The 23,498-nt window shown below is 39.0% G+C and overlaps 1 long non-coding RNA gene and 1 other non-coding gene across 2 annotated transcripts in view; one reads left to right on the forward strand and one right to left on the reverse strand.

Moving 5' to 3' along the window:
• The first annotated feature begins 290 nt into the window (after nt 1-290).
• Nucleotides 291-23,498, forward strand: part of LOC137214664 (uncharacterized) — a 62,103-nt gene continuing 38,895 nt past the window's right edge. The window contains exon 1 of the long non-coding RNA XR_010938977.1: nt 291-418. This is a non-coding gene — a long non-coding RNA (uncharacterized lncRNA). The remainder of the gene's footprint in view (nt 419-23,498) is intronic.
• LOC137215822 (small nucleolar RNA SNORA62/SNORA6 family) lies at nt 22,195-22,344 on the reverse strand. The gene has a single exon (XR_010939453.1). It is a non-coding gene; the product is annotated as a small nucleolar RNA SNORA62/SNORA6 family (small nucleolar RNA).

The following is a 23,498-nucleotide window of genomic DNA, read 5'->3' on the forward strand; positions in this document are numbered from 1 at the left end:
AGAAGACCACAAAGAAAGAGAAAGCATGTGAGCATGGCCTAGATTGCCAAGGAGAATTTAAGTGGTGGTGTAGGCAATGGTGGAAGTGATGATTGAAGGCAAGAAGGTCCAGGACATAAGTAGAAAGGCCTGTGTTGATGAGCTTGTAATTATTATTGACATCCCTCTCCCCAAACCACCCTCCTTGGTCCATGAATGTCACAATACTCTACCCAGTCACTCAGACCAAAACCACAAGAGTCATGTTTAATTCCTCATTTCCTTTCCAGCCCATATCTAAGCCATCACCACCCACCACTAACACACTGGCTAGTCCACAATCATTCCTGACCTCCAAGACTACACAGCCTCCTGACCGGTCTCCCCGTCTCCATGTCTGCCCTCTTGCCTCACACTCTGCCCTCCACAGGATTCCAAGGTGAGATTCCTAACAGCTAAACCAGACAAACTTATTCTCCTGCTTAAAAATCCTTCAATATATTTAATGGTATTATACAATTTTTCTTCCTTTTAGGTATAATAATGGCATTAATATTATGCCTAAAAAGGAGTTGTTGTTTTTACAATATTTAAAATAGGATGATTTAGAGATGACATTTTCTTATGCCTGGGGTTTGCTTCAAAGTAATCTGGGGGTGAAGACAGTGGCTGGAGATATTCATAGACAAGATTGGCCTTGAAAAGCTGGGTGATTAATTACATTAACACAGGGTAACTTTTAACAACTTAACTTTGAAAGTGTCACAAAAAATGTTAAAAAAAAAAAAGAAAAAAACTACCGATGGATTGCCATTGACACCAGAATTACATAAAAGTACCCACCCATAGCCTACAATGTCATGTTTGATCTGACCCTGACTTGCTTCTCATGCCTCCTTATGCTCCTTTCTCCTTATTGTTCACTCTGCTCCAGATCAACTGACCTTTCTGGCCTTTGAAAACGCCAAGCCCTCCCTGTCTCAAAGGGCTTTGAACTTGCTCATCCTTCTGCTTGGGATTTTTTTTTCCTTAACCTTGAGGTGGCTACTCCCTTTCAACATTATGTCTCAACTCAGTACAGCCTCCAAAGAGATGTCTTTTCTGATCCCTCCAGAAAAGGTATATACTTTACCTCTTGCCTTGCCACCATATTATCCTGTTTTTTCTTCTACAGCATTTTGAACTGCTAAACTAAAAGTGTTTTTTTATACATTCTTTTTCTTAATGTATCACATTACCATGTAACTCCCTTCAAGGCAGGTACTCTTATCCACTCAAATTGTCCAGTATTACGAGACTTCCTGGTGCTTAGTAGTTGTTCAAAACATACTGGTTGAATATTTACATATTGCTTACAGTGATGCTCTAACTTAACATTCCCTGGGGGTTTTATTTATCATTGTCACAATAAATGGGCAATGCCACTGGTATTTAGGACCAAAGGAGTCAAGGATGTGAAAAGTCTTGCAACGCATAGGGCAATGTCCTGTCCAATGAGGAACTTCCTGCCCCAAATGGCACTGATGCTCTCATTCAAAAAGCCTGGGCTAGAGAGAGGCCATCAGAGGTGGTGATATTGGGGGAAGTTTGACATTGCAGAGAGTAGTATGGAATGAAGGGCTAGAGGAAAACCAGGACTAGACTAGGACAGGCCTAGTATTGGTTGGCCAAAAAGTTCATTTGGGTTTTTTGTAAGATGTTACTAAAAACCCAAATGAACTTTTTGGCCAGCCCAAATAATTTAAATGCTATTATATTTTTAGAAGTTGTATTAGTTTTCCATTGGAGCAATAACAAATTATCTCAAACTTAGTGGGTTAGAACAACTCGCATTTATCATCCCACAGTTCTGTAGGTCAGAAGTCCATGTGGGCTCAGTTAGATCCTCTGCTTAGGGTTTTGCATGGCCAAAACAAGGTGCCACCTGGGCTGGGTTCTTACTGGAAGGCTCTGGAGAGTGATCTATTTCCAAGCTCCTTCAGGTTATTGGCTGGATCCAATTCTTTGTGGTTGTAGTACTGAGATCCCTGTTTCCTTGGTGCTGTCAGCTGGGGGCTTGTCTCTGCTCCTCGATGATGCCAGCCTGTTTTCTCCTTCCTTCCAAGTGACCATCTCCAGCAACAGAGGGTCGAGTCCCTCCCAGACTTTGAATCACTCTGGTTTCTCCTTCAGGTACAACCCTCTAGCTCTACCTGGAGAAAGTTCTCTGCTTTTAAAGACTTATGTAATTAGGTTGGGGCCACCGGGCTAATCCAGGTTACCTCACTGTTTTAGAGTCTGTAATCTTAATTATATCAGCAAAGTCCTTTTGTAAGGGAAGTCCAAAGTAACATATTCACAGGTTCCAGAGATTAGGTCATGGACACCTTTGGTAAGCCATTCTGCCTACCACAGGAATTATTGAACATTTCTAAAGATGCAAATTAAATTACCCAAACCTGTTTAAATAAGCATTCCTTTCTCTGTGGCTATTTTTTTAGCAATAGGCTTTCTTCTCCTCCAGGAACTATGGCAGAGACACCTGCAGGGATTCTTCTGGGAAAGCCATTATAAGCCAGTAGATGCATGTCAAACTAAGTGCTGTGGCCCCAGCTCCAAACAGATAAAGCAGAGAGGAAGGGAGTGTGCCTTCTTCCACAAATGGTGAGGCTCAGCTGCATCTCCATTTCTGGGAGAATTTATGAGTGGAGCACATGCCAGGGAGCATGGAGAGCTTCTCTCCCAGAAGCAGATGCTGCTGATCCCTACACAGAAGCCACCTCACTCTCCAGCACTCCCAGACATTGCCCGCCAGATGGCCACAGCTGAATCCACAGCTGAAAAGACATTTACTGTTGGCACCAAATACACCTCTGTGGGACTGGTTAAGGACCAGAGGTGGTATAGCAGGGCATCAAATACACACAAACAGTATAAATGCTTAGGATGTGCCAAGGACTGTGCTAAGCACTTGGCAGATGTTAACCTACACAACATTCTCAGGTGGATGGTGTGATTCTTATACCTATTTTATACAAGGAGAAACCAAGGCTCAGAGAGGTTGGGTAGTATGCCAAAGATAATAGAATGTGTAACCAGCAGAGATGGAATTTAAATGGAGGCAAATAGTATGTGATCACAGAGTCTATGATCTTAGACACTGCACTAGCTGTATCTGATATCCACAGCTCTTTAGCCGTCTGCCCCAGACTCCACAGCATCCAACCTCACTTTGCTCCAGCTCAGATATGCCCAAATCCTAGCAGTTTCAATCTGATGAACCACCCTCATTTATAGGTCAATGGCCCAGAATATTTGCCTCCTGTGGAATAGTGTGTAAAGCTGGGGAGAGGAAAATTGAAGCTAACACCAAAAAGGATAACTGTCGCCATAAAAGCTTAGAAAACTGGGCCTTCCCTGGTGGCGCGGTGGTTGAGAGTCCGCCTGCCAATGCAGGGGACACGGGTTCGTGCACCGGTCTGGGAAGATCCCACATGCTGCAGAGCGGCTGGGCCTGTGACCCATGGCCGCTGAGCCTGCGTGTCCGGAGCCTGTGCTCCGCAACGGGAGAGGCCACAACAGTGAGAGGCCCGCGTACTGCAAAAAAAAACAAAAAACCTTAGAAAACTGAAGCCAAGTATAGGAATAACACCAGAAGAGGGGTGAAAAATGGGAGAAAGTGATGTCTGACTCAAGACTCACCTTTGGAATACTGAGTAGCCTGTGTGAAGTTACACATGAAGTGCATCATCCTGAACATGTATTGAGTGCTTAATATAGACTAGGAATTAAATTATACGCATTGCACGATGATCTCATTTAATTCTTATACCACCTTTATGGGAAAAGTTATTACCCATGCAAGGGATGCAAGGATTCTTCAATTTATGCAAATCAATCAATGTGATACACCATATTAACAAATTGAAGAAGAAAAACCGTATGATCATCTCAGTAGATGCAGAAAAAGCTTTTGTCTAAATTCAACACCCATTTATGATAAATGCTCTCCAGAAAGTGGGCATATAGGGACACTACCTCAACACAACAAAGGCCATATATGACAAACCCACAGCAAACATCATTCTCAATGGTGAAAAACTGAAAACATTTCCTCTAAGATCAGGAACAAGACAAGGATGTCCACTCTCACCACTCTTATTCAACATAGTTTTGGAAGTCCTAGCCACGGCAATCAGAGAAGGAAAAGAAATAAAAGGAATACAAATTGGAAAAGAAGAAGTAAAACTGTCACTGTTTGCAGATGACATGATACTCTACATAGAGAATCCTAAAGATGCCACCAGAAAACTACTAGAGCTAATTATGAATTAGGTAAAGTTTCAGGATGCAAAATTAATGCACAGAAATCTCTTGCATTCCTATACACTAACAACAAAAGATCAGAAGGAGAAATTAAGGAAACAGTCCCATTCACCATTGCAACAAAAAGAGTAAAATACCTAGGAATAAAAGTACCTAAGGAGGTAAAAGACTGTTACTCAGAAAACTATAAGACACTAATGAAAGAAATCGAAGATGACACAAACAGATGGAAAGATATACCATGTTCTTGGATTGGAAGAATCAGTATTGTGAAAATAATTGTACTACCCAAAGCAATCTACAGATTCAATGCAATCCCTATCAAATTACCAGTGGCATTTTTTACAGAACTAGAAAAAAAAAATCTTAAAATTTGTATGGAGACACAAAAGACCCCGAATAGCCAAAGCAATCTTAAGGGGAAAAAAATGGAGCTGAAGGAATCAGACTCCCTGTCTTCAGACTATACTACAAAGCTACAGTAATCAAGACTATGCTACTGGCACAAAACAGAAATATAGATCAATGGAACAGGATAGAAAGCCCAGAGATAAACCCACACACCTATGGTCAACTAATCTGTGACAGAGGAGCAAAATCTTTTCTGACCCACCTCCTAGAGTAATGAAAATAAAAACAAAAATAAACAAATGGGACCTAATGAATCTTAAACGCTTTTACACAGCAAAGGAGACCATAAACAAGACAAAAAGACAACCCTCAGAATGGGAGAAAATATTTGCAAATGAATCAACAGACAAAGGATTAATCTCCAAAATATATAAACAGCTCATGCAGCTCAGTATTAAAAAAAGAAACAACCCAATTCAAAACTGGGCAGAAAGCCTGAATAGACACTTCTCCAAAGAAGACATACAGACGGCCAAGAGGCACATGAAATGCTGCTCAACATCACTAATTATTCAAGAAATGCAAATCAAAATGACAATGAGGTATCACCTCACACTGGTTCGAATGGCCATCATCAGAAAATCTACAAATGACAAATGCTGGAGAGGGTGTGGAGAAAAGGGAACCCTCTTGCACTGTTGGTGGGAAGATAAATTGATACAGCCACTACAGAGAACAGTATGCAAGTTCCTTAAATAACTAAAAATAGAATTACCATATGACCCAGCAATCCCACTACTGGGCATATACCCAGAGAAAACCATAATTCAAAAAGATACATGCACCTCAATGTTCATTGCAGCACTATTTACAGTAGCCAGGTCATGGAAGCAACCTAAATGTCCATCGACAGATAAATGGATAAAGAAGATGTGGTGCATATATACAATGGAATATTAGTCAGCCATAAGAAGGAACGAAATTGGGTCATTTGTTGAGATGTGGATGGATCTAGAGACTGTTATACAGACTGAAGTAAGTCAGAAAGAGAAAAACAAATATCGTATATTAATGCATATATGTGGAATCTAGAAAAATGGTACAGATGAACTAGTTTTCAAGGCAGAAATAAAGACACAGATGTAGAGAACAAACGTATGGACCCCAAGGGGGGAAAGCGGTGGGGAGTGGGGCGGGTGATGGTGGTGGGATGAATTGAGAGATTGGGATTAACACATATACACTAATATGTATAAAATAGATAAGTAATAAGAACCTGCTGTATAAGTAATTAAATAAATAAATAAAATTAAAAAGAAAAAATTCCATGTTTTCTGTTCCAACTTGTCACAGGACATTTTTAAAGTTAGTTTTTTGGGTGTTGGGTTGACTCAGTCTGTCTTAGCACCACACTGCAACTGGCATAAATCAGGTGAACATAACCTTCACAGAATTATGCCCACAGTTTGAGATGTTCTACTTTCTACCAATGCACCAGACATAGGATGCATTTCATAAACGATTATTGAATGAATGAGTTGAGTCAAACTGAAAGAGTAAAAGTATGGGAGAGGTATTCTATTGTGGGATTGCCAAATCAGGAAGAGGAAGTCATGGTAAGCATATGGAACATAATCCAGAGGGAAAGGTGAAGTTATATATTGAGATTAAGTTTTTAATCAGATCCAAGATATTATTTGGTGGTACCATGCAGGCATGAAATATGGCTGTAACTTGGATCACTTTTTCCATGTGCTATTAAGTGTATACTGCAGATGCCAGCATGGTACCAACTCTGGCTGGACCCTATGATCATCATCTCTCAGATTGGGTCAGGCCATGTTCAGGAAGTTAAAAAGAAGAGAAACCTAGTGACTACTATAATGTGCAGATTACAGAGACACATCCGACCAGGATACGTAACAATTATTGCCAACTGAATGGGAATTTTTAAGAAATCCACCATTTGTATAAATGGCCAAGGAACATGGGCTTTCTCCTTATATATATATTGGGCACTAAACTTCTACCAAGACTGGCAAATTAAGGACATGTGTTTAAAATTTCTTACGTGAAAAATGAAGATAATGCGCTATCTCTATAGAGTTGTGATAGTTAAATAAAATACACTTAGAAACATGCCTGACAAGAAGGAAGTAGTACATATATAATTTGAATGAGTTAATAAAGCACAGGTATCTTCAAAAGAACATGATAGGGATGCATTAAAAATTTATTTTCCTCTCTCCCTTTTCCTTTTCAAATTATCACCTGTTCTAGTTGCTATGGCTACTTTGTAAAACTAAGGGGCATAAAGCAACCATTTATCATACTCATAGATAAGTGTTTCACAGACTAGGATAGGTCACAGCTGGATAGGTTGTTTCTACTAAACAACCAGAATCTCAAAGTCTAGGGCTGGAATCCTCTAAAGGCTTCATCACATATCTAGCTGATATGATATCTATATCACATATGATATCCAGGACTGTATAATGCCTATATCACATATGATACCTAGTACTATATAACAGTACTGACTGTGGCTGAGACTTTAGATGAAACCATCAAAACAATCAGCCAGAACATCTACACATCGACTCTTCATGTGTCCTGGGCTTCCTCAGAGTATGGTGGTTGGGTTCCATGGTCAAGCACCCCGAGAGAAAGATAGGTTGAAGCTGTACTCTGCTGGTGAGAGCAGTCTGTTCTCACTCAGATTCAAGAGAAAAGGAAATTGTCTCAGGCTCTTCAAAGGGAATGTCAAGGCTCTATAAGAATATGCAGAACTGTAAATATTGCCATGGCCATTTTTGGAAAACATCATCTACCATGCCCTCTGACATCTACACCCCCATTGAGTGTCATCCATCTGATTTATTATAAAAAGGATTTTTAGGAAAAGAACTTTTTTATTGAAGAATAGTTGATTTACAATATTATGTTAGTTTCAGGTATACATACAAAATATTCAGTATAGTTCTCTGTGCTATACAGTAGGTCCTTGTTAGTTATCTATTTTATATATAGTAATGTGTATATGTTAAATCCCAAACTCCTAATTTATCAGGAACTTTTTTTGCATTAACCTCATGTTGAGATTCCAGCACATCTAAATCTTGACAAAATTATGTTCTGAAATTCTAAAGAGAGTTTGGCTTAGGAATATGTCTTTATTGCTTTCCATTTCAATGTCATATACATGTCCAACCTTAAAAACTAAAAGCATAGAGTTTTATTAAGCAAGCACAATAAATCCTCAATGAATCAGTAATGTTTTCACATGATATGCATTTTCTCATGCTCCCATTGTTTGGATATTCACAGCTATATATTTCTTTTTAATTTAAACATAACATTTAAGGAAAATTTATAACTGGACCTTTCTTTGGTTCAATTCCCTCATCTGTCAGATGGGAAAGAATGGGGTACATAAACAGTTCACAAAGTACACTTATTGGCATTATAATTTTGACAACATTGAAAGGGTACTATAATCAAGCAGTTTAAACAGAGTGGGACGTGATATTTGTTGTAAGATTTCTCAGAGCCTTTAGTATTTTCCTCAAACCCTTTTTTGACCATGGACTTTATTTTGCAAGATCACCTTAAAGGGCCAGAGGTCCCTGGACTATACTATGAGGAATGCCGAGATGGGCCAATACTTCTTAATTTGTGTTTCCAGGGAACACAGTGTAACAGAGACAAGTAGTCTTTTCCCAAAAAAACACAGGACAAACAAAGAATATGTTACATGTCAGTCTCCTTATTTATTTCTAACCATTTTGGCATCTATTACATCTTCCTCTTCTAAGATATATTTTGAGAAGTCATCTTCCCAGTCTTGCTTTTTAGTAGTAACAATTTACCATTTATTAAGCTCATATCATGGGTTAGTCCCAGGTCAAATACTTTGCATGAATGGCTTCATTTAATTCTCTAAATGACCCTAAAAAGTCAAACTGTTACTATACCTATTTTCCAAATGATCAAACTGAGGCTCAAAATTTAAACAAACTCATCCAAAGTCATAGGTAAGGAGCAGAGGCAGGTTTTAAAACAAGGTCTTGAGAAGTCCAGTGAACTATATTAATACCCAGCAGTCTGGCATTTTTACTTCATAGCCATCTCTATAAAAATAATGAGTGAGACTTCACACCCACAGATTACTCATTAATTAATTAATGAGTGATTAATCTCATGTTCCAGCTCATCCTGCACACCAATTCCTGACCCATTTTCCACCTTCTTATTGTGGGCCTTAAAGCTGGATGATGATGAAACTGATGATGTTTGTGCTGCTGCTGCTGCTGATGATAATGTTGAGAGTTTATTTTTTCTTTTATTGTTATTTATTTGTTCATATTATTTTATCATTGGATATAGAACCTGACTTTTGACATTTTTTTCTAACTTCAGTTATGGCTTTCTTCCTCATCTAAAATTCAAACTCATTCTCTTGTTCTGTGACTTTTGGCAGTTCTGGGATAATACCTCATATGATCCATCACAGCCCCAGGATACTTCCTCTCAGTGTTGGTTCTATACTGTGGTGTCATTGGTGTTCAGATACAACTTAGCATATGTGCACTGTTTGGGTTCAAGTCCCCACAGGGTGACTGCAGGGTGGTTCCACAAACAGTACCATGGCATCAAGGTACACTCCCTTGAAAACAAGGTTGAGTGTTGGTGCCAAGTGATGGACTTAACAAGTATTTATTGAGACCTCCTATGGGGTGAATGCTGTTCTGGGGGTACATTGGTGAGCAAGAACAGGACCAGTCTCTGCCCTCATGAAATTGGCCATCCAGTGGGGGAGACAGATACTAGTGCCATATTCATGCAAGTGGATTTATAAAAAGAAACTGAGGTATGTTATCTGAAGTAAAGGAACAGGGGTCCAGGAGCCAGTAAACCAAACAAACCTAATTTTCCTTAGCGAGTCACAGAAATTGCATTTGAGAGAGTGATCCTGTAGTTGATATCTGAGGGACAAGTAGGGTAAATGAGGTGGAAGTGTGAGATATCCCAAAAGAGGGAGGAGGCAGCGTGTGCAAGGACCCAGGGGGCAATGAAGCATGGACTTTGAGGTCTGACCTGTACCTCCTTTTGCATTTAGAGCCTTGTAGGCTAAGAAAAGGATTTAATTGTCAGAGCAGTGAGATGCCACTGAAATTCCCAAGCAGGAAACTGAAATTAACTTATTTGCATTTTTCCAAAATCACATTGACTGCAACCACAAGAGAGAATGGGGCGGGGTGGGGGTGGGGCATCCCGGCTGTATTTAGGGAGACCAGTGAGGAGACTGTAGTCCAACAGGTTGTTGACAGCTGATCTCTAAGGGCTTATTGTGCTCTTAAATTAGATGATTTTATGTTTATCCAGCAGAAATTATAGACATTATTGGCCTACATTTATTTGAAACAAATACTAAATTTTATTGAATTTTTACACTATTCTTTAAGCGATATATCTTATTTTAAATTGGACTGCCTACACTGTCAGATTGTCTCTACAGGTAGGGGACACTTCATTGATTATGAGTGTTAAAAAAGCAGCCTAGGGGCTTTCCCTGGTGGCACAGTGGTTGAGAGTCCTCCTGCTGATGCAGGGGACACGGGTTTGTGCCCCGGTCCGGGAAGATCCCACATGCCGCGGAGTGGCTAGGCCCGTGAGCCATGGCCGCTGGGCCTGCATGTCCGGAGCCTGTGCTCCTCAACGGGAGAAGCCACAACAGTAAGAGGCCTGCGTACGTAAAAAAAAAAAAAAAAGCAGCCTAACTAATCAAGTTTTTAAAATGTCAAACTATCTGTTGTGTGTGTGTGTGTGTGTGTGTGTGTGTTCTAGTTAATGAAAAGAAATGTTCTTAAGGAGAGATATACATTTTTGGAGCCAGTGTCATCTACTCCTGCACTGAATAACTATTTATTGAAAGTATTTATTGAGCCCTTAGTATATGCTCAAAACTGTTCTATCCCCTATGATGAAGTAGAATGAAACAAACCAGAACTCTCTCTCTCTGCCTCCTTAATTCTATTTGAAAAAATGCAGGGTTTCTGACTTTTGATTGCAGCCCCACAGCTGTGTGTCTTGAACTAGTCACCTTTCTGACATTGATTTCCCTTCCCTCTAATTCAAGTAGAATAATATCGAAGGATTTTAAGAATAATATCTAAGGATTTTCTAAGGATTGAGATAATATATTTCAATCACCTAACACAGTATCTGGCACATATTTTCAAGATCAACCTAAGTTTCCCAAATTAAGATCTACCCATAACTGCTTTTGACACTCATGTTCGTGTTTGGCAATAATTTTAATGACCTTACCAAAACACTATACCTACCAGTTTGGGATGTTTTATGACTTTAAAAAGTCCCATAGCTGGGAAAATTTCAACTTATGATTCCAAGTTATGATGCAAAATGCCTTAAATTACACCAATATTGGGCACTTTCCCTCTTTGTAATCTTAAAGACTATAATCTAAAGTATATGCGTATGAATACATATGCAAACATACAGACAAATGTATATATATATATATATATATATATATATATATATACACACACACACACACACACACACACACACACACACATCAGGGTGGGGGACACCTTTGATATATGCAGTGGTTTACATTTTGAATGTATTATCAAAGTACTGAAATAATTTCTGAAGTTTTGAAACAGTGGTGCTGCTGGCAGCTTAATTCCCCTTTATCTACTACTTCTGTCCCAGGTTGTGAAAACAACAGTATTGTTCTCACTCTTTCCTGCTGCTAACAAAATGGATACTTTCTTTAAGATAGGAAACACACAGTCTGGCATTGCTCACTTCAATTGGCCATGGGTTCCACATGATCAAAGTCACAGCCTGTGGACAAACAGCTCCCATCTCTTTGAAAAAAGACTCAGTAGTCTCTAATTCACAGGCTTATATCTACTGAGGTTTCAATACATTTAATTTCACTAGAGTAGGGGTAGCAAATACAGTATATGCCCAAATATAAGTCGACCTTCTGTTTTCCCACCGTGCAAATCCAAAAAGATGTCAAACATTAACCTAAGTTATTGAATTATTAATTAGGTTAAGATTACTTTATCATTCAAATGAAACCTCAAACTCTCCACATCCTTCTTCAAGGTCAGTGTCTGTGTGTCATTTAACATGGATCTTTACAGCACATAATTTTCATTTCCATCAGTCATCTAAATGTCAGAGATTTTGAGCTCCTGTAGGATGATGTCACTTGCTCCCAGTAACCACTCCTATAGTATGCTCTTGTGTTGCTTGTGCTTTTCTATTCTTCCTGTTAGCAAGAATTTCTGACCTCCATAAAGTAACTACTTACTCTATTTCTTTTTTAAAAGTCATCTTTAAGAGGCTTGTTTACAGTAGCACGTAAGCTTGTAATTGTGAGGAAAGAGCTCCAGAAATAACTGCGAAATTGTGTTAAATTCCCTTGCCTTTTTTTCTAATTTTTAACTGATTCTGCCAGTGACCTCTTTAAGCAATCCAAACTAGTATTGACTGAGATCCTTTCTGGCTAGTGTGCAGTATTTTGTTCAAGCTACAGTAATTGAGAAAGTGCTCTATGATGTGAGATGTTTTATTAGGATGCAAATATGAATCCTCCAGTGAGGTGATGGTGATGTTTCTTGAGGGGAAAGAAAACCTTGCCTCATAAGTTAACATTGTTTTCATTGCATAAATGCCAGTACACCCCCTCCCCCTTTGCCTTTGAAGAAGAAAAAAAGTTTTTGATGTTTCATGCCATTCTTTTCCTTTGAGGTTGGCCTTTATCTTTCTCAACACTCTTCTATAGACAGCTCATTTTGTAAGCCACTCTTAAGACTTACTCTACTGTGTATATTTATCTGTTTAGCATTTACTCTATGGTAAGCACTGGGATAAATGTTTTTCATTTATTTTTCAAATCTTACTATGTAGGTGCTCACAACAAACTATGAAGCAGGTATTTCTGTTCTCTCCATTTTGCAGAAGAGAAAAACTGAGGCTTAGAAAAATTAAGAAACTTGCCAAATATCACACCTAATCAGTGGCAGAGTTGAGCCTCAAATTCAAAATTTTGTGCTTGTATTGAATATAGTATACATAGGCAGTCCTATCACATGTCTACAGAAGAAGTAGTTTTAAACATCGCTAGGAAAGAGAAAGATTGTTTAGGAAAGATAGTTAGGAAAGGTATAATTTAATGACCCCTCGTTTCTGTATTTCAAAAATCAAAGGATGACCCTGCAATTTCACTCCTAGGTATTTAAATAAGAGAAGTACAAACATACATTGACACAAAAACTTATACATAAATGCTCATAACAGCTTCATTCATAATAGCCTCAAACTGGAAATCACCCAAATATCTGCAAATATCCACTAGTGGGTGAATTATTTAGCAAGTTGTGTTATAATTCAATGGAGTACTATTCAGAAATAAAAAGGAGAGAACTACTGAAACATGTAACAGCATAGATGAATCTGAGAAACATATTGAACACAAGAAGCAAAGCACAAGAGTATACAATTAATGATTGATTCCTTTTATATGAAGTTCAAGCATAGGCAAAACTCACCTATAAGAACAGAAACCAGAGCAGTCATTACCTTGGCTAGAGGTTAGGGTTGACTGCAAAGGGGCCCTAAGGGAACTTCTCAGGATGTTGGGAATATTCTATATATTTTTTGACATCTTCCTAAATTTTTTTTTTAATTGGGGTATAGTTGCTTAAGAATGCTGTGTTAGTTTCTGCTGCCCAATGAAGTGAATCAGGTATATGTATACATATATCCCCTCCCTCTTGGACCTTGCTTCCAACCCCGTCCCCCATCCCACCTATCTAGGTCACCACAGAGCTCCCTGCACTATACAGAAGCTTCCCACTAGCTGTCTGTTTTACACATGGAAGTGCACAGATATCAGTCCCAATCTCCCAGTTCATCCCTCCCCCTGCCCATGTCCACACATCTATTCTCTACATCTGTGTCTCTATTCCATCCCTGCAAATAGGTTCATCTGTACCATTTTTCTAGATTCCACATATATGCATTAATATACAATATTTGTTTTTCTCTTTCTGACTTACTTCACCCTGTATGACAGTCTCTAGGTCCATCCAGACCTCTACAAATGACTCAATTTTGTTCATTTTTATAGCTGAGTAATAGTCCATTGTATATATGTACCACATCTTCTTTGTCCATTCATCTATCAATGGACATTTAAGTTGCTTCCATGTACTCGCTAGTGTAAATAGTGCTGCAATGAATATTGGAGTGCATGTGCCTTTTTGAACTATGGGTTTTCTCTGGGTATATGCCCAGTAGTGGGATTGCTAGGTCATATGGTAGTTCTATTTTTAGTTTTTTAAGGAACCTCCATACTGTTCTCCATAGTGGCTGTATCAATTTACATTCCCACCAGCAGTGCAAGAGGGTTCCCTTTTCTCCACACCCTCTCCAGCATTTATTGTTTGTAGATTTTTTGATAATGGCCATTGTGACTGGTGTGAGGTGATACCTCATTGCAGTTTTGATCTGCATTTCTCTAATAGTGATGCTGAACATCTTTTCATGTGCCTCTTGGCCATCTGTATGTCTTCTTTGGAGAAATGTCTATTTAGGTCTTCCACCCATTTTTTGATTGGTTTGTTTGTTTTTTTGATATTGAGCTGCATCAGCTGTTTGTATATTTTAGAGATTAATCCCTTGTCAGTTGCTTCATTTGCAAATATTTTCTCCCATTCTGAGAGTTGTTTTCATCTCATTTATGGTTTCCTTTGCTGTGCAAAAGCTTTTAAGTTTCATTAGGTCCCATTTGTTTATTTTTGCTAACTGTAACATACATTTAAATGAGAAACTTTTATGTAAAATATGTCTCAATAAAGTTGATTAAAAATTAAAGAAGGGGGTTTATGATTAAAACTAGGAACATTTGGTCATTAAAAAATAAAGACTGGCTAATTTGAGGACAAAAGTGTTGAGAATTGGAAGTCAATTAACAAAGGCAATAATGAAGAAATGAGAGATATTTGACCTTGAAAATAGATGATTCAAGGGAAGAGGTGGACAGCCTTCAAATATTAGTCACAAGGTTATTTGTAAGCGGCAAGAGGTTTGAACAAGCATTAAACATGGCAGGAGTTGGAGATCTTGGTTCACCATGAGGAAACCTTTGTAACAGTTATATTTGTCCAGTGAAATAGGCTGTCCTATGTGGTGGCAAATTCCAATAGAAGTGCTCAATAGAATTTGGTAAACAATTATAAACAATGATGTTCAGAGATCCTTAAAATGGATGAAAGGGCAAATTAGAAACCTTTAAATAAATATTCCACCTATAAGATGAAAACCAATTTATTTCCAGGTGTCTGAAAGTCCAGTTCAATTTAAAAAGCACATGTGAGCACATCTAATTGAGGGGCAGCTGTCCATGTGCCAACATTTGGAATGGTTCATTAAGTTAAAATGCATGGAAAATTGGCCTTAATTCTAAGAAGGCATTTGGGCCTCCTTATAAATGAAATATGTTTATTTCTTTCTCCCCCCCTTCTATGAAATGCTTCATTTCATCACATTTTATGAAGTTCCTATTAAAGGATGAGAGATGTGTTCCAAGTCATGGGAATACACATATATATACACAAGAATATCAGTGCTAACTTAATTGTAGGGGAGAGGACCACACATATTACAACTACAGCAAGTATGTACCCAAGGATGTCACACACAAATTGCTCTGGAGGGTCAAAGGCCTGCAAGAACCTAGCTATACATATACTCTGCCCATTGGCTATCTCTACCAGATATAACAGGGGCCCCTCAAAATCAACATAGTGAACCCCAACTGAATAGCTGCTCCAATCAGCCTTCTCTTCTTGGAGATCTTTAAGGATGGCACTAATCTCTGTGATCTATCGTAGCCCCTCCTTGTCAAAAAATACTTTGATTTGATTTCATACCCTGGCTGGATCAAGTGCTATTTCAGTCTTTCACTTGAAATTCTACACTATGATAGCTCTTATCTGACAGGCTGAGGCCATGATGTGTGGGTTGCGGAAACTTGCAAGAATGTCACTCTCATTATACATTAGAGAACTGGGAAAATGACCACAGGGTGGGTCAAAAATCAATGGGCCCACTGCCTACTGTAAGCCACGCTTTGGACAAGACTCCATTTGTTACTCGATCCCCAAATGACCTCACTTCTAAAAGAAGAAGCTATGGGAGAGATTGGTTCAAGATGGCAGAGTAGAAGGACGTGCGCTCACTCCCTCTTGCAAGAGCACCGGAATCACAACTAACTGCTGAACAATCATTGACAGGAAGACACTGGAACTCACCAAAAAAGATACCCCACATCCAAAGACAAAGGAGAAGCCACAATGAGACAGTAGGAGGGGTGCAATCACAATAAAATCAAATCCCATAACTGCTGGGTGAGTGACTCACAAACTGGAGAACACTTATACCACAGAAGTCCACCCACTGGAGTGAAGGTTCTGAGCCCCACATCAGTCTTCCCAACCTGTGGGTCTGGCAACGGGAGGAGGAATTCCTAGGAAATCAGACTTTGAAGGCTAGCAGGATTTGATTGCAGGACTTTGACAGGACTAGGGGAAACAGAGACTCCACTCTTGGAGGGCACACACAAAGTAGTGTGCACATCGGGACCCAGGGGAAGGAGCAGTGACCCCATAGGAGACTGAACCAGACCTACTTGCTAGTGTTGGATGGTCTCCTGCACAGACAGAGGGTGGCTGTGGCTCACCGTGAGGACAAGGACACTGGCAGCAGAAGTTCTGGGAAGTACTCCTTGGCATGAGCCCTCCCAGAGTCTGCCATTAGCCCCATCAAAGAGCTGGGTAGGCTCCAGTGTTGGGTCGTCTCAGACCAAACAACCAACAGGGAGGGAACCCAGCCCCACACATCAGCAGAGAAGTGGATTAAAGTTTTATTGAGCTCTGCCCAGCAGAGCAACACCCAGTTCTACCCACCACCAGTCCCTCCTATCAGGAAACTTTCACAAGTCTCTTGGATAGCCTCATCCACCAGAGGGCAGATAGCGATAGCAGAAGCAAGAAAAACTACAATCCTGCAGCCTCTGAAACAAAAACCACATTCACAGAAAGATAGACAAGATGAAAAGGCAAAGGGCTATGTACAGATGAAGGAATAAGATAAAACCCCAGAAACACAACTAAACGAAGCAAAGATAAGCAACCTTCCAGAAAAAGAATTTGGAATAATGATAGTGAAGATGATCCAGGATCTCGGAAATAGAATGGAGGCAAGGATCCAGAAGATGCAAGAAATGTTTAACAAAGACCTAGAAGAATTAAAGAACAAACATCTAGAAGAATTAAAGAACAAACAAACAGAGATGAACGATACAATAACTGAAATGAAAAATACACTAGAAAGAATCAATAGCAGAATAACCGAAGCAGAAGAACGGATAAGTGACCTGGAAGACAGAATGGTGGAATTCACTGCTGTGGAACAGAATAAAGAAAAAAGAATGAAAAGAAATGAAGACAGCCTAAGAGACTTCTAGGACAACATTAAATGCAACAACATTCACATTATAGGGATCCCAGTAGGAGAAGACAGAGAGAAATGACCCGACAAAATATTTGAAGAGATTATAGTCTAAAACTTTCCTAACATGGGAAAGGAAATAGCCACCCAAGTCAAGGAAGAGCAGAGAGTCCCAGGCAGGATAAACCCAAGGAGAAACACAAGAGGCATATATAATCAAACTGACAAAAATTAAAGACAAAGAAAAATTATTGAAAGCAACAAGGGGAAAACAACAAATAATATACAAGGGAACTCCCATAAGGTTAACAGCTGATTCCTCAGCAGAAACTCTACAAGCCAGGAGGGAGTGACATGATATACTTAAAGTGATGAACGGGAAGAACCTACAACCAAGATTACTCTACCTGTCAATGATCTCATTCAGAATTGATGGATAAATCAAAAGCTTTACAGACAAGCAAAAGCTAAGAGAATTCAGCACCACCAAACCATCTCTACAACAAATACTAAAGGAACTTCTCTAAGTGGGAAACACAAGACAAGAAAAGGACCTACAAAAACAAACCCATAACAATTAAGAAAATGGTAATAGGAACATACATATCGATAAGTACCTTAAATGTGAATGGATTAAATGCTTCAAGCAAAAGACACAGGCTTGCTGAATGGATAGAAAAACAAGACCCATATATATGCTGTCTACAAGAGACCCACTTCAGTCCTAGGGATGCATACAGACTGAAAGTGAAGGTATGGAAAAAGATATTCCATGCAAATGGAAATCAAAAGAAAGCTGGAGTAGCAATACTCATATCAGATAAAATAGACTTTAAAATACAGAATGTTACAAGAGACAAGGAAGAACACTACTTAATGATCAAGGGGTGAAACCAAGAAGAAGATATAACAATTATAAATATATATGCACCCAACATAGGAGCACCTCAATACATAAGGCAACTGCTAACAACTATAAAAGAGGAAATCGACAGTAACACAATAATAGTTGGGGACTTTAACACCTCACTTACACCAATGGACAGATCATCTAAACAGAAGATTAATAAGGAAACACAGCTTTAAATGGCACAATAGAGCAGATAGATTTAACTGATATTTATAGGATATTCCATCCAAAAACAGCAGATTACACTTTCTTCTCAAGTGCGCATGGAACATTCTCCAGGATAGATCACATCTTGGGTCACAAATCAACCCTCAGTAGATTTAAGAAAATTGAAATCATATCAAGCGTCTTTTCTGACCACAGCGCTATGAGATTAGAAATCAATTACAGGGAAAAAAATGTAAAAAACACAAACACATGGAGGCTAAACAATATGTTACTAAATAACAAAGAGATCACTGAAGAAATCAAAGAGGAAATCAAAAAATACCTAGAGAGAAATGACAATGAATTCAAAAATTCAAAAAAAGGGCTTCCCTGGTGGTGCAGTGGTTGAGAGTCCACCTGCCGATGCAGGGGACGCGGGTTCGTGCCCCGGTCCGGGAGGATCCCACATGCTGAGGATCGGCTGAGCCCATGAGCCATGGCCGCTGAGCCTGCATGGAGCCTGTGCTCCGCAACGGGAGAGGCCACAACAGTGAGAGGCCTGCATACTGCAAAAAAAAAAAAAAAAAATTCAAAAAAACCCCAACATGGCACATGAGAAGTCCTCACTAAATGATTGTTATTATTTGTATCTAGGAAAAAAAAATAAAAGAAGAAGCTATGATCAGTCTTTGGTCATAGGTTTCTTTGGAAAGTCTTTAGACCTAGAACCCGTTGATTGAAGAAATGACCAGGTCTCCAGAAGGAAGTACCCTGTAAGGTGACAAGTATATACTGTAATAATGTCCCCCAAAGAAGCCAATGAGCATTTACTCAAGTGACAGTAGAATGAGGGAAAGGGACTGCCCAGACATTTCAAGGACAGATGAGCAAAGGCTCTAAATTGATAATGATACCCGCTTCCATCCACTTCATGGAAAGAGATTCCTAATTCATCCCCAGTCTTCAGCACCTCCTTCTGTACTGCTTCTTCTAAAATACAAGGCAAACAAAAATGTTTCTCCTTCATCTGTGTTCAATTCTCAAACCACAATATTGAAATTACTGATATGTGAATTTTCATACTGAAAGGCAAGTTCCTCATCCCAGGGAGATCAGTTCATTCTTTCCTCATCCTGAACACCCTTCTTGAATGAATCAAATTGTGAAAAACCTGGCAGTCTCCAGAGAAAGTAGAACTGAAAAAAAGGATTTTGAAACAAAAGGCAAGTAAAAATGACTTTAATTCCAACATAATATATTTTAACCAATTTTTACCCAAAATAGCAATATACTACATAGGTTATAGTATATAGTTTTAAATGACAGTGCATGATCCTGCTACCCTTGATATAAGACCGTGGATAAGTAGCTTAAGTTCTCCATGAAATTGTTTCCTCATCTGCTAAAAAAAAAAGAAGAGGGGGAAGGGTAGACAGACTCAATTACATGAAAGTTCCCTCCCTCCTCCAAAACACACAACTCTATTTCTCTAAGATGTTAAAGGACTTTCTTGTGAAATGTTCAAAACTTTGTGAAGTCTCCAAAGCGGTGTGATTTTAATGAGTTTTCTTGCACATGGTGTACATCTATATACTTTATTCCCTTATACTTACATGGTGCAGTGAATTTTGTATTACTTTTGAATCTCTTCATATTTGAAACAACCTCTGTGTGAAATCTTGGCTTTTTCAAGTTATCTTGCCATGATGATTCAAAGCAAAGTAATTTTCCTGCCAAGATTTCTCTCTTTGTTATCTCATCTTTTCATCAGAGGCTCCATTCAGTCTGTTACAGAACTGGGGCAGTGCTTAGGGTTACCCCCTTGCAAGGAGTATGAAATCATTGGCCATCTTTTCCAACATATTTGCTCACAAAGGCTTGGTATAAAGGTTGAGAATCCATATTGATATTATCACTTGGGTATTCAAAGAAATAATTACAAAAATGCTCTTGGAAGACAGGCAGCATGATTCAGCCTTGGAGAAGCAATTTATTTGTCTTTCTTATTTAAAAAAAAAAAGCAGATTTGGCATGGGTCCATGATTAATTTAACATTTACTCAACATAGCAATGAAAGGGGGCCTCTTTTATTATACACAAGTTATTACAATCAAGTTGAGAAATGATTGCATATTTAAACATGTGATTATATCATAGTTCATATGCTGACTGTATGAATTACTAATTAAGAGAACTCTAATGCTTAGGGCGTAGCAAATACACTCCAGTAATATCTTTTTGTTTCAAATCCTTCAGATGACTTGCTTCCCACTAAATCATAAATCCACAAAATCATTGTACTGGAAGGAAGCACTCCAGCAATTTTCAAAGTGTGCTCTCTGGAACCGTAGGGTTCCCTAAGAATGACTCAAGGGGGCCACAGGAAGGAAAAATAAGGCCAAGTAAGTGAAGTTTCAAGGCGTTTGACCTGCTTCCACTTAAGTAGTTCCTTTTTTTAGAGTTTGAAAGCTAGGTGTGCTACTAAAGGAGCTCTATTTGTTTCATTTAGTTGTCTAAATATAAATTCTTGTGTCACATTCCTTCCACATGATTATCTCATCTCTGCATGAATCATTCAAGTGGTAGGACTCCCTCTACTTTTGAGGCTATCAATTCTATTTTCAGACAGGTCTCAGGAGGTCTTTTCTGATTTGAACAATGATATGTATCCCTACAGTGTATGTTCTGTACTTGAGTGAGTTGTTTGGAGATGTACATTGTGTGTAACAGGTTGTGTTATCTAAGGAAGTTGCTCAGAGATGGAGGTTAGTATGCAGGATGTTTATTAGGGTATGTCCTTGGAATTAACACCTATGGAAGAGTGGGAGAGAATAGGGAAGAGGGAGAAATCAAGGTGGGATGCAGGTACAAAACTCACCTTACAAAGAGCTCTGGAGCTAAGGTGAACAACCTCTTTGATCAAGCAAACTCAGAATCCAATTCTACACGTTCTACCCCAACAGTTGCTATTATTCCATGCTTGAAGTTTTTTTAGGGAATGGTCTTTTGCTTCTCTTATCAGCTTCAGCACATCTAAAGCTGTGCTATGATGCAACTTAACCCTAGTTACAGGTCTAGTGTCAAGGAGGAGATTGAAGAAACATCCTGAAGGACAGTTGTCTTTTGGAGGTGAGGTCTCTGAATTGCCTTCAAGGAAGGGGAATGTGCTATCTTTTAAATAGGGAGAGATGTGTCACTTTTGCAGGCTCAGATGGTTCAGGGAAATGTAGGAAGTCAAGATTTTCAGATTCTTCAACTTAGATGTCTCCATCTGATTTCTTTTTCCAACTAGGGGTCTGACCTGCACGTAGCAGATTTGCCTTGTATTTTTTTCAAAGAATTTATATATTTTAGAGCAGTTTTAGTTTCACAGAAAAATTAAGAGGAAGGTACAGAGATTTTCCACATACCTCTTACCCCAAGGCATGCATATTTCCTCCCCATCAACATTTCCCACCAGAGTGGTGCATTTGTTACAACTGATGACGCTATATTGACACATCATTATCACCCTAAGTCCATTGCTTACATTAGGGTTCATCTTGGTACTGTACATTCTATGGGTTTGGAGAAGTGTACAGTGACATGTATCCCTCATTATAGTATTGTACACAATAATTTCACTGTCTTAAAAATCCTCTGTGCCCTGCCTATTTATCTCTCCTTATCCCTGGCCCCTGGCAACCACTGATCTTTTTACCATCTCCATAGTTTTGCACCAACCAATTAATGAGAGTTCTGTTGCTCCACATCCCTGTCAGCATATAGTATCGACAGTGTTTGTTTTATACTATTGGCCATTCTAATAGATGTGTAGTAGTATCTCTTTGTTTTAATTTTCAATTTCTTAATATATATGATGTGGAGCATTTTTTCATATCTTCTTTGGTGAGGTATCTGTTAAGGGATCTTTGGCCCTTTTTTTTTTTTTTTTTTTTTACATTTGTAGCAAGTATTACTATGAAACTCCACTCATTGGGCCAGAGACCCTTGTGATGTTAGTGAAAAACTTGCCCCTCATGTAACACACTACCTACACTTGTGAGTTCATCGGCCAGTGGCCTCAACTCCAAGCTCTAACAATGTGCAGTTTGGCCCATTTTTTAATCAGCTTATTTGTTTTCTTATTGTTGAGTTTTTTGGGTATATTTTGGATAGCAGTCCTTTATCACATGTATTTTCTGCAAAAACATTTTCTCTAATCTGTGTCTTATCTTCTCATTTTCTTGACATTGGCATTTGCAGAGCAGAAAATTTTATTTTAATGAAGTTCAGCTTATCAACTCTTTCAAGGATCATGTATTTAGTATTGTATCTAAAAAAATCAACACCATTCCCAAGGTCATCTAGGTTTTCTCTTCTAGGAGTTTTACCATTTTGTATCTTACATTTAGGTCTATGATTCATTTTGAGTTAATTTTTATGAAGGGTGTGAGTTCTGTGTCTAAATTCTTTTTTTTTTTTTTTTCATGTGGATGTCCAGTTGTTCCAGCACTGTTGAAAGACTGTCTTTGCTTCATTGGGCTGATTTTAAGTAAACCTGCTGAATAAATCCTGGTCCCCTTATGTGTTGCTTAGCTCTGCTGTTTTACTATAGGAGATGAAGACCTCTTTGTACGTTGCCAAGGATGCCTTCTGGCTTCCAAACAGACTTTCAGTTACCCATTAATCACTCTCAGCCTTTGCTGTATTTGTTTATAAAGAGAAAGGATCCTACCTTCTTCTATTGTCCTTGTAGTTATTATATCCCCCATTTTAATCAAAGGGCCAACACACTGCAGGAGCTAATGCATTCTTTTCTACCAGTATACAATCCCAATTCACCATTTGTAGAAGTTTAACAATTGGTCCATCACTTTGTGCCAGGTGCTGTGTTCTGCTTACTACCAGTAAGTGCTTATTGCCAAACAGGCAGCTAAGGCTCTACATCCAAAATACCACCTTATCAACTGCTATCTCAGACCACCACTGGCACCAGCTTTGCAGGTTTGCTTCTCTGGGAAGCTGATTTGTGTTCAGGAGTGCTCTTGGCATCAACACCTGTGAAAGGGAGGGGAAGGAAACAGGATTGGGCAGAGGGAGAAGTCAAGCTGAAATGCCAGCCCAATGACAAACTTGACCAATCTTATTAGATTTTCTGTAGTTAAAATGGCCCATCAGAGGGCTTCCCTGGTGGCGCAGTGGTTGAGAGTCCGCCTGCCGATGCAGGGGACGCGGGTTCGTGCCCCGGTCCGGGAGGATCCCA

This window comes from Pseudorca crassidens, chromosome 20, assembly GCF_039906515.1.
Source record: "Pseudorca crassidens isolate mPseCra1 chromosome 20, mPseCra1.hap1, whole genome shotgun sequence".
NCBI classification, from domain to species: domain Eukaryota; kingdom Metazoa; phylum Chordata; class Mammalia; order Artiodactyla; family Delphinidae; genus Pseudorca; species Pseudorca crassidens.